Here is an 18,424-nt window from a genome sequence, read left to right on the forward strand (position 1 = left end):
AATTGTTGATAATAGTCTCTTATGATCCTTTGTATTTCTATGTTGTCTGTTGTGATCTCTCCACTGTCATTTCTAATTTTATTGATTTGATTTTTCTCCCTTTGTTTCTTGATGAGTCTGGCTAATGGTTTGTCAATTTTATTTATCCTTTCAAAGAACCAGCTTTTGGCTTTGTTGATTTTTGCTATGGTCTCTTTTGTTTCTTTTGCATTTATTTCTGCTCTAATTTTTAAGATTTCTTTCCTTCTACTAACCCTGGGGTTCTTCATTTCTTCCTTTTCTAGTTGTTTGAGGTGTAGAGTTAGGTTATTTATTTGACTTTTTTCTTGTTTCTTGAGGTGTGCCTGTATTGCTATGAACTTTCCCCTTAGGACTGCTTTTACTGTGTCCCACAGGTTTTGGGTTGTTGTGTTTTCATTTTCATTCGTTTCTATGCAAATTTTGATTTCTTTTTTGATTTCTTCTGTGATTTGTTTGTTATTCAGCAGCGTGTTGTTCAGCCTCCATATGTTGGAATTTTTAATAGTTTTTCTCCTGTAATTGAGATCTAATCTTACTGCATTGTGGTCAGAAAAGATGCTTGGAATGATTTCTATTTTTTTGAATTTACCAAGGCTAGCTTTATGGCCCAGGATGTGATCTATCCTGGAGAAGGTTCCATGTGCGCTTGAGAAAAAGGTGAAATTCATTGTTTTGGGATGAAATGTCCTATAGATATCAATTAGGTCTAACTGGTCTATTGTATCGTTTAAAGTTTGTGTTTCCTTATTAATTTTCTGTTTAGTTGATCTATCCATAGGTGTGAGTGGGGTATTAAAGTCTCCCACTATTATTGTGTTATTGTTAATTTCTCCTTTCATACTTGTTAGCATTTGTCTTACATACTGCGGTGCTCCCGTGTTGGGTGCATATATATTTATAATTGTTATATCTTCTTCTTGGATTGATCCTTTGATCATTATGTAGTGACCTTCTTTGTCTCTTTTCACAGCCTTTGTTTTAAAGTCTATTTTATCTGATATGAGTATTGCTACTCCTGCTTTCTTTTGGTCCCTATTTGCATGGAAAATCTTTTTCCAGCCCTTCACTTTCAGTCTGTATGTGTCCCCTGTTTTGAGGTGGGTCTCCTGTAGACAACATATGTAGGGGTCTTGTTTTTGTATCCATTCAGCCAGTCTTTGTCTTTTGGTTGGGGCATTCAACCCATTTACGTTTAAGGTAATTACTGATAAGTATGATCCCGTTGCCATTTACTTTATTGTTTGGGGTTCGAATTTATACACCATTTTTGTGTTTCCTGTCTAGAGAATATCCTTTAGTATTTGTTGTAGAGCTGGTTTGGTGGTGCAGAATTCTCTCAGCTTTTGCTTATCTGAGAAGCTTTTGATTTCTCCTTCATACTTGAATGAAATCCTTGCTGGGTACAATAATCTGGGCTGTAGGTTATTTTCTTTCATCATTTTAAGTATGTCTTGCCATTCCCTCCTGGCTTGAAGAGTTTCTATTGAAAGATCAGCTGTTATCCTTATGGGAATTCCCTTGTGTGTTATTTGTTGTTTTTCCCTTGCTGCTTTTAATATTTGTTCTTTGTGTTTGATCTTTGTTAATTTGAGTAATATGTGTCTTGGGGTGTTTCGCCTTGGGTTTATCCTGTTTCGCCTGGGTTTCTTGGACTTGGGTGATTATTTCCTTCCCCAGTTTAGGGAAGTTTTCAACTATTATCTCCTCAAGTATTTTCTCATGGTCTTTCTTTTTGTCTTCTTCTTCTGGAACCCCTATGATTCGAATGTTGTAGCGTTTAATATTGTCCTGGAGGTCTCTGAGATTGTCCTCATTTCTTTTAATTCGTTTTTCTTTTATTCTCTCTGATTCATTTATTTCTACCATTCTATCTTCTAATTCACTAATCCTATCTTCTGCCTCTGTTACTCTACTATTTGTTGCCTCCAGAGTGTTTTTAATTTCATTTATTGCATTATTCATTGTATATTGACTCTTTTTTATTTCTTCTAGGTCCTTGTTAAACCTTTCTTGCATCTTCTCAATCCTTGTCTCCAAGCTATTTATCTGTGATTCCATTTTAATTTCTAGATTTTGGATCAATTTCACTATCATTATTCGGAATTCTTTATCAGGTAGATTCCCTATCTCTTCCTCTTTTGTTTGGTTTGGTGGGCATTTATCCTGTTCCTTTATCTGCTGGCTATTCCTCTGTCTCTTCATCTTGTTTAAATTGCTGAGTATGGGGTGTCCTTTCTGTATTCTGGCAGTTTGTGGAGTTCTCTTTATTGTGGCTATTCCTCACTGTGTGTGGGTTTGTACAGGTGGCTTGTCAAGGTTTCCTGGTTAGGGAAGCTTGTGTCAGTGTTCTGATGGGTGGAACTGTATTTCTTCTCTTTGTTCAGTCGCGCTGTGGGGAGGGAGGGAGGGATGCTGCAAGCAAATAACACTGGCGTGCGCTCGCAGTGCCTCAGCCACACTGGGTCTGCCCCCGCTCACTGCGCGTGTAGCCTCCCTGCCCACACTGCTCGGGCTCTAGGTTGTTCCGCCGGGAACAATCCAAGGCTGGCCCTGGGCTGCATGTACCTCCCAGGTCCAAGCCGCTCAGGTTCAGGCACTCGGATAGTCCTCAGAGGCGCAGACTCAGTTGGGCCTGAGTATTGTGCTCTTCCCAGGTCCGAGCAGCTCAAGTGATGAGGTGTTTGGCGAGCGCCAATGCTGCGACTTATCGCCTCCCCGCCACTCGGTTATCTGGGCGCAAAACCGGCGCACCTTCTTAGGCAGATGTTAACCGTCCAGACCCCCAAGAAGTTTTAGTTAGCAAAGAAGCCTGCTTACAGTTTTATAGATAATGTCTCTCTGGGGCTGCGATTGCCCCCTTCCGGCTCTGGCTGCCTATCACCGGAGGGGGAAGGTCTGCAGCCGGCTATCTCTGTTCAATTCTTTGTTCCGTGCACGGGCCTGGCGGTCTTAGGTTGGGGCTGGCTTTTCGCGTAGTAGATATCCCACAGTCTGGTTTGTTAGCCCAAATTATTTCGCTCAGATAGTGCTCAGGGTATTCAGGCCAGATTCTTACTCTAAGCGATGCAGCCCGCGCTGCGCCTCCCTGCCCAGCCCCCGCTTGTTAATGGCGCCTGCAGGCGTCTGCGCTGCTTCTCCACTGGGGGAGTTACCGTAGGACTCGCAATCTTCGAGTTTTAATTGTTTATTTATTTTTTCTTCCTGTTATGTTGCCCTCTGTGCTTCCAAAGCTCGGCACAGATTCGGCAGTGAGAAGGTTTCCTGGTGTTTGGAAACTTCTCTCTTTTTAAGACTCCCTTCCCGGGACGGAGCTCCGTCCCTCCCTCTTTTGTCTCTTTTTTTGTCTTTTATATTTTTTCCTACCTCCTTTCGAAGAGTTGGATTGCTTTTCTGGGTGCCTGATGTCCTCTGCCGGCATTCAGAAGTTGTTTTGTGGAATTTACTCGACGTTTAAATGCTCTTTTGATGAATTTGTGGGGGAGAAAGTGTTCTCCCTGTCCTACTCCTCCGCCATCTTGGCTCCTCCCGGGGGTGGGCTTTAGTATGCATAAAGTATGATGGTATTTGCTATCGGGAGTTCAGAGTTGATAATCCCTGATACCTGTGTAGCAGAGGAGCTGACACATGGCAACATGTAAACACTTGGTCAAAGTAAGATACAAGGTTGGATCCAGGCAGAAGGGATGCGGCGTAAGCACCAATCACCCTCTAAGTTCCAAGCCTGCCTTTTAAGCCTCTCCTTTCACTCAACATCAATGAAAGCTTCTTGGAACTTACTTAAGCATGTTCAAATTCTACCTCTTTATATCATAATGTTCTCTCTCTAAGACCCACAAGGCCTCTCTAAAACCTTTCAAGGCCTCAAACCAGTCCCACCTCTTCTGAAAGTTTCACTGGTGATGCTTCATTCAAGCATCTCTCTCTCTCTCTTTTTTTTTTTTTTGCACAAGTTACCTTAGAATTGAGGGGTAGAGAATGTTCTATAAAGTAGGCATTATTTATTCCCATTTTACAGATTCAAACCATATCCATCTTTTCCAGACTCTTTACCCTAGTTTAGTCAAGCTTTAGCTACTGTTTCCTAACATTCTATGTTATTTAGAATGTATGGCACCCCACTCCAGCACTCTTGCCTGGAAAATCCCATGGACGGAGGAGCCTGGTAGGCTGCAGTCCATGGGATCGCTGAGGGTCAGACACAACTGAGCGACTTCACTTTCACTTTTCACTTTCATGCACTGGAGAAGGAAATGGCAACCCACTCCAGTGTTCTTGCCTGGAGAATCCCAGGGACTGGGGAGCCTGGTGGGCTGCCGTCTATGGGGCCGCATGGAGTCGGACACGACTGAAGTGACTTAGCAGCAGCAGCAGCAGGCTCCTTGAAAGTAGGGACTTGTCTTTGTTGTTGTTGTTTAGCAGCTAAGACATGCCTAACTCTTTGCGGCCTGATGGACTATAGCCCGCCAGGCTCATCTGTCCCTGGGATTCTCCAGGCAAGAATAGTGGAGTGGTTTGCCATTTTCTTCTCCAGGGGATCTTCCCAACCCAGGTATCAAACTCACATCTCCTGAGGCTCCTGCATTGGCCGACAGATTCTTTATCATCAAGCCACGAGTGAAACCCAGGGACATGTCTAACTTCCCTTTGACTGTATAGTCCATGGGGTCACCAAGAACTGGACACGACTGAGTAACTTTTACTTTTTTCACTTTTACTATTATTAACCCTACTGTGGTCACGTATGGATGTGAGAGCTGAGCGCCGAAGAATTGATGCTTTTGAACTGTGGTGTTGGAGGAGACTCTTGAGAGTCCCTTGGACTGCAAGGAGATCCAACCAGTCCATTCTGAAGGAGATCAGCCCTGGGTGTTCTTTGGAAGGAATGATGCTAAAGCTGAAATTCCAGTACTTTGGCCACCTCATGTGGAGAGTTGACTCGTTGGAAAAGACTCTGATGCTGGGAGGGATTGAGGGCAGGAGGAGAAGGGGACGACAAAGGATGAGATGGCTGGATGGCGTCATTGACTCGATGGACGTGAGTCTGAGTGAACTCCGGGAGTTGGTGATGGACAGGGAGGCCTGGCATGCTGCGATTCATGGGGTTGCAAAGAGTCGGACATGACTAAGCAACTGAACTGAAATGAACTGATTCATTAACTCCCTCAAAGATGCAGATCAAAACTGGCCCCTCCAAGAAGTCATTCTCTGCATCTAAATTATATCATTTCTTGTTCTATACTTTTTTTAGGGCTTAAACTTTTCCATTTCTCATGCCTTTTTCTGTACATACTAATAATTGCTTTGATAACTAATAAATCCTTTTGTAGGCCTTTAGTTATTTGCCCAAGGAAAATATAATCCTTAAGGGTGAGACCCAGGATTTCCTTTCCTGTGCTGCTCCCAGAATACCCAGCAGAGTGCTCTCTGTGCATAGTAGGCATTATGTTACAGTCAATGTGGAATGACGACTCACTCTGGTCACATGGTGGACAAGCTTCCTTTCTCATCTTAACAATTGCTAGCCTTGTGATTTATTCTGAACAAAAGCACACAATCTTCTTCACAGGACCATTTGAATATTCTTTTGCTAACTGACAAAGTTCTGGGCTTCCCAAGTGGCTCGTGGTAAAGAATCTGCCTGCCAATGCAGGAGACGCAAGAGAGAAGTGAGTTCGATTCCTGGATTGGAAAGATCCCTTGGAGGAGGAAATCCCCTGAAGGAGGCAACCCATCCCAGTATTGTCTGGAAAATTCCATGGACAGAGCAGCCTGACAGGCTACAGTCCATGGGGTCACAAAGAGCTGGACATGACTGAGCAACTGAGCATGAACAGTCCTGTCAGTGGTCAGCAGTGTTGTCACTATATTCAACTGTTGTCCTAAGAACACTGGATTCAGAAAAATCTTAAAATATTTAGTTATAGCAGTTAATTGCAATAAGTAGTCTGGATCTTTAGATACAAACTCAGCACTTCTAATCCTATCAGTTTATCTTACTCAAATACCTTTTGCTTCCCTAGGTATATGACACAGCATTATTCTTTATACTTGGTGGATCTGATAGGATCTTCCTCTATCTTACTTTTCCTCCTCCACCTTGACAGCTCTTTCCTTCCATCAAAAATGTCTGGACTTTCTTACTGATTAAAACTCTGATAGAAAGTTTCTTCTTTTAAAGAAATTACTGAATGACTTATGAGACTAGTGATGATAAATATTACTAATCTACAGGTCATTCAAGTATTTTTAAAAGTGCCTACGTATTCTTTCTCCAGATGACACAGTTTTCTAGGAGCATTATGGCTGCCGACCAAGGAGGCATGATGTATTGTGCTATCTACAGAAAGGTAGATGGACACATAAAAATAGTTATAACAATATGTTAAGTTCTTTAACCAAGTATACATAAAGTTCTGGAACCATAAAAGAGAAAGACATTAATTTCACCATGAGCAAGCAGACAAGTTCCTCAAGTAGACAAAATATTCAAGAATGAAAGTAATTCCAGATAATGGAAACATATACAAAGATGAATCTGGAAAAGCATGGGCCAGCCAACAATGGTCATTCTATGTCACACTGAGAAGTTTGACTTTCATCCTCAAAGGTAGCAGTATTTGATAAGATGTGGCCTTTATCTTAGTGTGAAAGATAAACTGTGGAATGGTAACTAGAAGGAAGAAAAAGAGAAAGAGAGAAATTAGTCCTAAATGAGTCCCAGAGAGAAATGGAAATTATCAAGATAGAAACCAAGATTTCAAAGATGACAAGGAGGAGAAATACAGGATCAAATAGTAAAAACATTAACAAATATAAATAAAACTATATTTTCCCTGTATATGAGCTTTCAACATAAATTATAATTTAAAAAAGTATAAAATATAAAAAGCTAAATGTCTTATCTACATTATTCAAATTTCATATACTTTAAGGTTCTCGTAAGAAAAATGGATCAGGAAAGTAGACAGAAAACAAACACTAACTTTCTTCATGCCTCTAAAACCTTAAAATAACAAGAAGAAGGAAGAAGAGAAGAAAAACGAGAGAGAATTTCCTTGCTAAAAGAAAATAAGTCATTTCTCTCTCTTTTTTTTTTTTTTTTTGTACCATGCTGGGATACAAGAAAGGTACCTTCAGCATACCATAAATTAAAACAATTTCTGAAAGCTAGAAGTCATTGAGATTAGACTGATAAGAACACAAGAAATTACAGCCAGAATTTGTGTATAAGGGAAAAGATGGTGAAGGCAGATCCAGAGAACTTAGGTTTACAGTATATTTAGAGAAAGTAAGAGAAAAGGAATGCAGAAGATGAGGCAACTAGAACTCTCAAACATTATAACAAAAAAAGCTAAAAACTAGAAAACAATATAGGAGATAAAGTTGAGAAAGTGTCTTCTATAATGTGAAGGAAAAAGTCAAAGAAATGAAAAGAAAATCATGGAGGAACAATCTAAAAAGATCAACACACACAGAATATGTTACAGAAGGAGTTTTAAAAAAAGAAAGTACAAGGAATAAGGAAAAGGCAGAAGAGAAGTTCCCTTAGCTGAATAAAGTTACAAGTTTTAAACTAAAAGTGCCCCAGATGGCTAATATGAACAAAAAAGGAATCATGCTCAACAAACGGTGGGAAATGCGACAACTTCAAAGAGAAAAAAAATTCCTAACACTTTCCGAGAGAAATTTTTGTTTACCTGCAATGTAGGAAAATCGGACAGGCATCAAGCTACTATCCAATTTCTCATCAATGTCCCCCATGAACACAGGCACAAAAATCCCTTTAAAAAGTAACAGAAACCAAAGGAAGTAAGAAATCAATTTTTGCAGGAACACCATACCTCTGTAGCAGTGGGAAGTCATTATGTTAAGAAAAACTTCACGTATTCCCAAATCCCTTCACTTAGAAGAATTAAAGACTGAAAAAAACATTCAATCACAGAAAAGGGAAAGTCTTTTTAACTTAGTACTTAAACTGTGGCTGTCTTCCTCATGAACCTCCCAAAAATATGTTCCAACAAAAACCCACAGCTTGTAGATGAATATTAAAACAGACCCTTCCTCAAATCTGTATAAACATGAATGGGAAGAAAGAAGAAAAGGCACAAGAAAAACAAATGGCAGATGAGGACTACTTGCAAGAAAAGTACTGGCGAAGAGCAGATAAAATTTAAGATCACACATTAAACCAAAAATTAAAAAATAATTAGTGAAGCAAAATCATACCTGTTTGCACACAAAGTAGACAATTAAAAGTATAAGGAAGAAATACCAAGACAATAAGAGGAGATGAATCGTCAGCTGACAGAGCTCAAAAGATTTAATTGCCATGTATTGAAATCTATAGGGAAATCAAAGTCAGGATAAATAGATGACAAATACAAAAACTGCAACCAAAGAGAGAAAAAAAAATGCTTTAAATTTAAGAAGCACTAGAGGCTAAGACAGTAAAGAATGCTCCTGCAATGTGGGAGACATGCATTGGATCCCTGGCTTGGGAAGATACCCTGGAGGAGGGTGCAGCAACCCACTCCACTTTTCTTGCCTGGAGAATCCCCATTGACAGAGGAGCCTGGCAGGCTATAGTCCATGGGGTCACAAAGTCCATGTTTCAAAGAGTCAAACATGACTAAAGTGACTAAGCACAGCACAGCACAGAAACAGAGAACTAAAGACAAGTAAAGAAAATCTACACAATCTTCCCAGAAGAAAATCAAAATATTGGAAATAAATAAATATATAAAAATAAAATATAAGAAACATTTTATAATAAAATACTTACTGAAATCTGAAAGATATATAGATATACATATTTGTATTTATTTATGTATAGCTGAATCAGTTTGCTGTACACCTGGCACTAACACAATATCATAAATCAACTGTATTTCAATTTTAAAAAAGAGATTTATTAAAGGGGCACATCAGAAACTCATTCTACACAAAGTTTACTTCTAAAAGAATTTAAGTATTTTCCTCTCAGTAGGCTCTGATGGCCATATACTATTTTGCTCCGAAATGAGAGTTCAACATTCCAATAAAGGCTTGTTCCATATCTGTTGAGAGAGGGACATCTTCATACTTTCTAAATGCTAGCTTCTGCTTAGATATGATTGCAACATAAAGTATCTTAGTATACTTCAGGGAAAAGCAATGTAAGAGCTCTACTGTCTGAAAATAAGAAAAGAATTGTCCAGTGGATTGGTCTATTCTCTCAACATGGAAAATGAAGCTACTTGTGGAATGTTCATTGATCATTTGTCTGTAGTTTAATAGGTATTTAGCAATACAGTTGGAATAACAGTGAATATATGTGACATTTTGTAAAAATTCATTAATGTATTTCCTAGCTATAAAATGCAGGATGTAGAAGTCTGTATTGAGAGGTGTGAAAGCTTTAGTTGCAGTGTAACAGCAGAGAAATATCAAATAAGACTAGGAAAAGGATGACAATTTTCGCTTCATTCCTTGTATTTTTGAAGGATATGTATTTTATTATACTCAATGATTCTTGGCATTCTCTCCTGCAAGTCTTTCTTTCCCCTAGATAAGAATGAGTAAGTTACCAAAAGGTAACAATGAGTTAGAAAAAAAAAAAGGTAAATTTAGCTCAAACACTCAGCTCCATCTCACCTGCCACTCTGACCAATAAGTGGACATTGAACTCTTTACCCTTACATGACAAATGTAGTTGTAATTGAACCTAGGTTATACCACTCAAGACAAGACTGAAATGTTAATTCCAACTTATAGTAATCTTATTTTCAGATCTGACGAGGTTTGCGGCTGGCCACTGGTTGCCCCATCGCTCATCAAAAGATTCTGCAGACCCGTTTCACTTAGATGTGGGTGTCCAGGTTTATTTTGTATGAAAAGTGAGTGGGTAGCTGGGAAACGAATAGAAAGTTCTAGTTTTGCTTATGGTCTAAACTGATTTCTCTATTCCAAATTTACTATTAATAAAGCTGAAATGCTATTTTAATGCTTCAAAAATAAAATACCTACCAAAGGGCACATATCCTTTGCAAAGAAAGTTATTTTAATAGCCAACAGTAAAATACTGTACTTTATTGACTTGAAATTTAAAGAATGCTTCGGACATCAAGACAAAAAAGCCCTAGTGGCTCATAAGGGGAGCAGTATTTCTCCTCGATAACATTCAACAAGTTTCACTGGACCTCAGTGCCTTCTAGTTACTCCAATGGATGAAGTGAAGCCCATGAAATACTTGCAGAAAGAAAAACAGAAACGAGATTTTTAAATCTAGTGAAACTCATTGATTATAAAGACAACAGACAACATTCAAAAGTTCTGAACATATGAAAGCACATAAAATCTTGTTCCCATGGAACCTTCTTGAAGAATTTACTAGGAGATAAATTGCAATCATCCGAGAGACAGCTGGAAAATTCAGAGGAAAAGGACTATCATAAATACCAAAACTAATTATGGAACTAAATCCCTATGTAATTATGCTGCTATAATAAAACTAATATAAACCTTAAAAAATGCAGAAATGATAAAACAAACATGGAAAGATAAAAGCTGAAGGAGGAAAAACATGGAAATGTTACTGAGATCAAAAGCTATTATTTAAGACTTAAATCACAGGATAATTTAAATTGCTTTATAATGCTAAAGCCAGCGGGTAGAAAAGGGAGGAGGAAAAAGAAAAATATTAATTTTATTATTGCTCCTTAGAGGGGATTAACAGATAATGCTTAAAGAAATAAGAGGTTTAAGGGTTTCCATATATAGTCATAATGATAACAGAGATGTAAACCTTTCTAATTAAAAGAAGGCAATGCTAAGAAGGCAGAATACACAGTAAATTTTCTTCAAAACCTGTAAGTTTTAAAACATAATAAATAGTATAACAGGAGTAACACCAAAATTTTATGTTATCTCAATAAATGTCAGAGAGCCAAATTCACCTACTGAAAGGGAACAAACTTTCAAAATCTGCTTTAAAGCAGATTCCACTCTATTCTGTGGGAAAGAGACTTCCATAACCACGTGACTGAGAAAGTTTGAAGACAATGTGGGAGAGTGGCACAGGGGTGAGAAAGGGAAAAAAGGAGGGAAGTGGGGCTAGAGAAAGAACAGAGGTGGGGGGTGGGGAAAGAACGCAGTGAGCAACATCATGCAAGACTGAATCCAGGACAGAAAAGCTCTAGACAAGCAATGAAGACAACTTTAATGTTAAAGATGCGATTCACAATAAAAAACATATACTGATCATGAATGTCTAGGTGTCATATAATACACATCCATATAGGAGATATAAGGAACATCAGAAACACTCTATCAATAGACTATTATCCAACCCTCTCAAACCATGATGAACAGGTGTATTAAAAAGTAGACATAAACATGAAAACTATAAATAGTTTGATGTAAGTAATAAAATGGGTTTAACTGCTACATATTGAATTCTAAGGTTAAATTGAGAATATAACTTCTCTTTTAAGAAAATGGTTAAAAAAATACTCGGTCACATTTTAGAATCACAGATAAAACCCCAATAAATTCTAATAGTGGAAGGATGACAAACAACAGTTTCTGATCACAATATAATAAAATGAAAAATTACAAATAAAATATGGGGTTAGGAAAAATTTTAAGACTCTTCATGTAACCCTCCAAAGAAAAAATTGAAATTGAAGAATATCCATATAGTAATACTACTACTATTAATAACGAAATTAATGAAAACACTATACATCATATCTTATACTGCCAGCATAATTCTCATACTATGCTTCATAGCCTTAAATATATATTAACAAACAAGACTGAAAATAAATTCACTAGCATCCAAAATTTAGAAAACATTATTAAGCTAAATCTCAGCAAAATAGAAAGAAAAAACACTTAATAAAAATAAAAGTAGAAATTAAAACTTGGGGATAAAAAAGAAAAATGATAAAACTGAATAATGTGCCCCCATTAAAAAAAAAAAAAAGTCCATGTCCTAATTCCTGGAATCTGTAGCTGTGAATATATTAGCTTAGATGGTAAAAAGGGCTTTGCAGATGTGATTAATTTAAAGATCTTGATAAGAGGAGATTATACTGAAATATATAGGTGGTCTCAAAGTATTCACAAGGGTCCTTTATGATGAAGGCAGGAATGAAGTCAGAGTCAAAGAAAATGATGTGCTAATGGAAGCAGAGAAAGAAAGATGTAAAAACAGAAGCAGGGGTCACAGAGAGGTGGGATCAAGAGCCAGAGGCTAGTAAAGGCAAGTCAATGGAGTCTCCAGAAGGGAAAAGGCTGTTACCTTGATTTTAGCTCAATGAGTTGGTTTCAGATTTCTGAAACTGTAAGGTAATAAATGTGAGTTGTTGTAGTTTGTTAGCGTAACAATAAGAAACTAATACATCCGCCTTTCTCTCTAGTTTCTTAGGAGTCTTACTCTTTTCTCTCTCCTGGACATTTAACCTTTTCTCAACCAGATTTCTCTTAGGCTTTTAAACATATTACTGAAGCCTCTAGATTTAAAACAAAAGATACTACAATTTCTCTCCAGCTAAAATATTTTTTTTCTTTTACTAACAAACTTTCTCCAAATACAATCTAAGACTTCCACTCTGAAAGGGACTTAATTCAGTCCTTTTATCAATGATCTCCTTGAAGCTAAGTAAAATGAACATTTTTCATCCTCCTTTCTATTTGCCCTTCATTATGTGAACATTCTTGGCTAGCATCTCTCTGTTGACTCTCATTTGGCCAGCTCACTCAGTCCAAAACTTCAATTACCACCATATAAGCAGATGCTCACAAACTCACATCTCTTGCTCAGATATCTCTGTGCAGCAAAAGACTCATGTAATTATTGGCTATTTGATATCTCCATTTGGAGGCCTCAAATGCATCCCAAACTCAAAAATTCTGAATCAAACTCTTTAATGTCACTATCCAACATGCAAATCTGGTCCTCTTCCAGTGTTTCTAGCTCAGTGAATGGCATCATCCATCCATTCAGCAGCCAGAAATTTGGGGATGATTCTGGATATGCCTCATATCCACACCTCATATCCATTCTACCACCAACTTTGCTACTCGTACTTCACGAACGTCTCCAAAATCAATCCACTTATCTTCACCACTTATAGTAAAACACTGGAAACCTACAAGCTTATAGAGTGAAATAGCTGAATAATTTTCAAAGCATTTAAATTCATTAGTCCAAAAGAAGGCAGAAAACAAAAAAATAAGAAATATAAAATGGGTGGAACAAATAGTAAAAGGGTAAACAATCAATGGTCTGAAGCTGTAAGGTACTCATTTTTACATTAAAATGGACATAATTTCTTAGTAGATTTTCTAGCTGTAAACATTCTAGGTAAGTTCAACAAAGTGAACTTTTCTTACTTGAGGACATTTTCTTCTTTACTGAAAATCATACTTGTTTTGTTTCCCTGTGAGTATACAGGATTAGCTGACCTCATATGCATTTACATATTATCATCAATTCTATATCAGTACCCAGAGTCTAAAATGAATTACACTGAATTCAACTTATAAACTATGAAAGGTTAAACCCAATTTCAATTTCCATCATATTTTTATTTTAAATAAGAAATTTTTAGTCAGCCTAGTAATAAAAGTGAAAGTGTTAGTCACTCAGTGGTGTCTGACTCTTTGTGACTCCAGGGACTGTAACCTCTGTCAACAGAATTCTCCAGGCAAGAATACTGGAGTAGGTTGCCATTCTCTTCTCCAGGGGATCTTCCCAACACAGGGATTGAACCCAGGTCTCCTGCATTGCAGGCAGATTCTTTTTTTCTGTCTATAAATTGTGACAGGTATGCTCTGTAATGAGATGAACTGACATTTACAAAACTATTGCTAATATTAATGTTGTGATGTTAGGTTTAAGATTAATCCTTATTTTCTTAGAGCACTTAAATTCACTCAAGAGTTTCATTTAAAAAGTGAAACCACAGATAACCACATTTCTAGGTTATACTGAGAGATTCAAAAGAAGGCAGCCTACTTTTGAACCCCAACTCTACCACTTCATAGTGTGATCCTGAGCAAGCTACTTAATTTTTCAATGCTTCAGTTTCCTTATAGTGAGAGTATATGAAAATATTTGCATTATACATATTAGCTGTTATTATTACTGTTGTTTTGCTGTTAATATTGTTAGCCTTAATTTAGAAGACTTGATCATTTTGGTCCTCTACCAACTCTGAGCATCTATCCTTCTCTGCAAAATGAAGTATTGGTAAAAAAACAGTCTTTAAATATTTTTTTCATTTTTAAGGGGAAAAATACTAATATAAACTTGAAAACATACTCATGTCATGAAAGAAAAAAAAAAAATCTGTGTATTTACCAGGGAGATGATCAGAAGTAAGTCCCTACAATTTAAAAGTTCTTTTCAGAAGACTTAAGTAAGGATTTTTCTCTTAAGTACTGTCATCATTACAAAACTGCACAGGAATATGTTGACTTGCCACAAATCAATGCCACTCTGCTGACTGAAGACACAAAATTATAGCTACTCTTTCCCCAAATATTATAAGTCACACATAACAAATTGCCACATAATGTCTTGCCTTACTCCTCTTCTTTGTATCCATCAAGAAACTTCTAGTGCATTTATAAAAGTCATGCACTTAGTTACAGAAATGCTGCAACTTAAAGAAGACATTTCATATCTTCAGTTTTATCAGTGGAAAAGAAGTTAGAAGACAGAATGCATTTTGAAACAGAACTCAACTCTCAGCAGATCTGTCACAGTAAATCCCAAGTAACAAGTATGTTCACAGGTAAAACAAATTAGATGGTATAAGAAATTTCATTAAAATGCACAATATTTTTCAGTCATAAACAATATTATATCTGATTTTCATTTTTCTTCATAAAGACTTTTAAAAGGAGAAGAACTGAAAGCTGAGTAACTACATCCCCAAATTTGACACATCCTATGTCATGCGAAAGTGCTTATAGCTTTCATAAAAATCAAGAAGCGATCATATAAATGATATTTTAAAAAACCTCTGATCAAAATAGTCAAAAAGGCACAATTTTGGTTGCCAGTCAGTTTCATCAAAAACAAAACAACCTCCAAGTCTATTTTCCTCTATGTAAAACATTACAATGCAGCATGACTGCAATGCATTCACTCATTTAAGCATTCAATTATCAAGCACAGGTTACAAAACAGGCATTGGTAGACCTCAGTAAATTACAGATGAAGATAAAGCTTCTACCTTAGGTCATTTCAGTGCAGTATGTTAGGTGCTATAAGAGATGTACAAATCCTGTGCTTCGGGGCCGTATAGAGAAACAGTTGCAGAGACTGCCGGAGGCTTTGTAAAGGGAGAAGCTCTGGGGGTGAAACTTAAAAGCAAAGGATTTCACTAGAAAAAATAGAAGGCAGGGAGAACTGCAGGCAAAGGGAACAGCATGGGATAGATTTGGGAAACAGAATAATATATTTTAATTAGAATGAATGAATATGTAGAGAACAGTAGGATATAAGATTGGAAAGTTTAACTGGAGCCAGTGTTTTGGACAACTTGAAAATTAAGTTCAAGAATCTGATGTTACCTCTGTAAGGAAATGGAGATTCAACAAAGATTTTTAAAGAGTGGTGACATGATTGGAGCTCTTCTTCTGGGAAGATTAATCCAGCAGCTATTCATCAGCTGAATCTATATGGAAATGTTGTAGATCCCACAGCTTTCTTGTATAGACTTCTACCTTGTAACAAACTGGGTCACCTTGTTGTTTAACACTCTCCCATTTCCACATTTACTTTGACTCTTCTTTTCCTCTGTGCTGAGCACTGTAGTTGACATATAACACAGCTACAGTATCCAAAGAAGTCTTCGGAAATGAGCCAGTGCTACCTTGAGGAAGACCAGAGTCATGTCCAATAACCTTCATGCTAAAAACAGCCCAGACATCGCTTTAAGAGCCAGAAATCTATATTTAGTTTGAAGTGCCTTGATCAAAACGATAAGCTTACAGGAGCAAGGCATATCTGAAGGAGAAAGAATAATTACCATTTTGGATACTGGCCTCCTGGGGATTATTATTTCCACTTTATAATAATGCAATTGATGATCAAAGATGTTAGAGGTTAACTAGCTGAAAACCACAAAGCTGACATAATGCTTGGCAAAATTTGGGCCCAGAAGGGAAAAACAGAAGAGAGAAAATAATGAAACACACAATGTTCTCTTAGCTAAAGAAAAGACTGTGAGCTTGAGATTAAATGAGCCTATCAAGTACACAGCAGGAATAGTAGGGTTTTTAAGACAATTGTTAAACATATTTTAGTGAAATATCATAACCCCAACAATAAGAGAAAAACTGCAAAGCTTCCAGAAAGAAGAATAAAAACCAATAAACAAATCAAAACAAAAACTCTTACAAAATAAACAGGACTCAGGCTAGCAATACACTTTTTATCTTCCAAACTGAATAATCAGAGACAAAGGATTGAGTCAAAGTTTTGAGAGTAAAATAATTTTGAACCTAGAATTCTAAACCTAGCCAAATTAATAAACAAGAATGAGGGTCAAGTGAAGACATCCTTAAAAACAGAGCTTTATTTGCTTTTAATTACAGATGATTAATTAATAGCTCTATTAATTCACCTGAGATAATGGATGCCTAGCACTATACCCGCCCTTTCTGCTTCAGATGCGGTACTAGGCATTCATTAGCTCAGGTGAATTACTTTGTCCAAGACAGTTCTTCTACCTAAAAGGGTTTTCTTACAGTTAATAAAAAAAAATTCAGTTTACTGGAACACTGTATTCCCCAAACTGGCTTAATTCTAATATTTCTATAAATGAGGTGTTTTTTTAGTACTGGGATTGACATATAATGTAATATTGTTTACATCTACCAACTCTCATACCAGAGACTGACAAATAATCACTGACAATAAAGAAAAGGAAGAAGGGAGTCATTCAGGCAGTCAGTAAGTTGAAATTCCAACGAATAATTCAAGGCAAATCTTTACTCATTTTTATTTTCTCCAGTTTAGAGTCTGCTAATCTTACTGAACAAGAACTACTAAACTGCTCAGCCACTAATCTTAATGAACAGAGACTATTACTCTTACCTAACAGATACTTAGGATTATCTTCCAAAGCAAACTTTCGTTCTAGACAATAGGACCAAATGTGAAGAAAACCATACCTGATATAAAGGATGGTATGGGGAGGGAGGAGGGAGGAGGGTTCAGGATGGGGAACACGTGTATGCCTGTGGCAGATTCATTTCTATATATGGCAGAACCAATCAATATTGTAAAGTTTAAAAATAAAATAAAATTTTAAAAAAAAGCTTTTCTCGTACAAGATGGGGGCACCATGGATTCACCACAGGCAACGCTGGAGGGAGGTGAGCTCACAAAGGACCTTTCCAGAGATGGTGTTTGTCATGGCAACTTCTGATATAAACAACCAGGTCCAAAAATAGTGTGTGCATTTGTTTCGGACTTCACTTTTAGTCACTGCAGTCCTTCTGCATTAGAGCTACTGCTGCTGCTGCTACTAACTCACTTCAGTCGTGTCCGACGCTGTGCGACCCCATGGGCTGCAGCCCACCAGGCTCCCCCATCCCTGGGATTCTCCAGGCAAGAACACTGGAGTGGGTTGCCATTTCCTTCTCCAATGCAGGAAAGTGAAACGTGAAAGGGAAGTCGCTCAGTCATGTCCGACTCTTTGCAACCCCATGGCTGCGGCCTACCAGGCTCCTCCGTCCATGGGATTTTCCAGGCGAGAGTACTGGAGTTGGGGTGCCATTGCCTTCTCCGTGTTAGAACTACAGTGGTCACCAAAAGATTTCTGAAGCCAAAGGAAATGGTCAACCTCTCATCAACTTTTAACAGATAAATCCATTTCCAGTCCTCACAAACTTTCTATATGTAACAGGATTTAAACATAGAGCCATCTTTTAAAATATTATGTCACGTGTAAAAATGATTTTATTGTTTAAATGATTCATTTAATGGTTTTATAAAGATAAGAGAACAACAATGCCCAGCCAAGGGTAGGCAAGAAATGCAGAAATGGTGCCAATGTACCCCATCTTAACAGCAGCATCCTTCTGTTCTCTCATTAGACTCTCCTGAGCAGATTGAGTAGAACTACCGAGTTAAATAAAGGCCAAAGAATTTCTCTACTCAAATCAACAGACCATCTGCTCTGCTCTGCTGTTTCTGCCAGTGGTCACAGCAGAAACTTTGAGAAAGCAAATGTGGACATCATTATAGAGTTGTATGTAGGTGGAGAGAGAAGAGTATTCTTAACTTTTAAGTAACTGTGGGAGAATATGCAGTTTCTTGATTGCAAGTTCAAATATTTATGAGGTGTGACTATGTGATATTATCCTGATTTAACAAATATACCAGAACATAAAGATGCAG

The 18,424-nt window shown here is 37.5% G+C and overlaps 1 protein-coding gene across 17 annotated transcripts in view; it reads right to left on the reverse strand.

Moving 5' to 3' along the window:
* The window catches only part of GRB14 (growth factor receptor bound protein 14), a 192,098-nt gene that overhangs the window by 79,087 nt on the left and 94,587 nt on the right, over window positions 1-18,424 (reverse strand). The window lies entirely within an intron of this gene.

This window comes from Bos grunniens, chromosome 2, assembly GCF_055505025.1.
Source record: "Bos grunniens cultivar Pamir isolate PY7600 chromosome 2, Bosgru_T2T1.0, whole genome shotgun sequence".
Classification (NCBI taxonomy): Eukaryota; Metazoa; Chordata; class Mammalia; order Artiodactyla; family Bovidae; genus Bos; species Bos grunniens.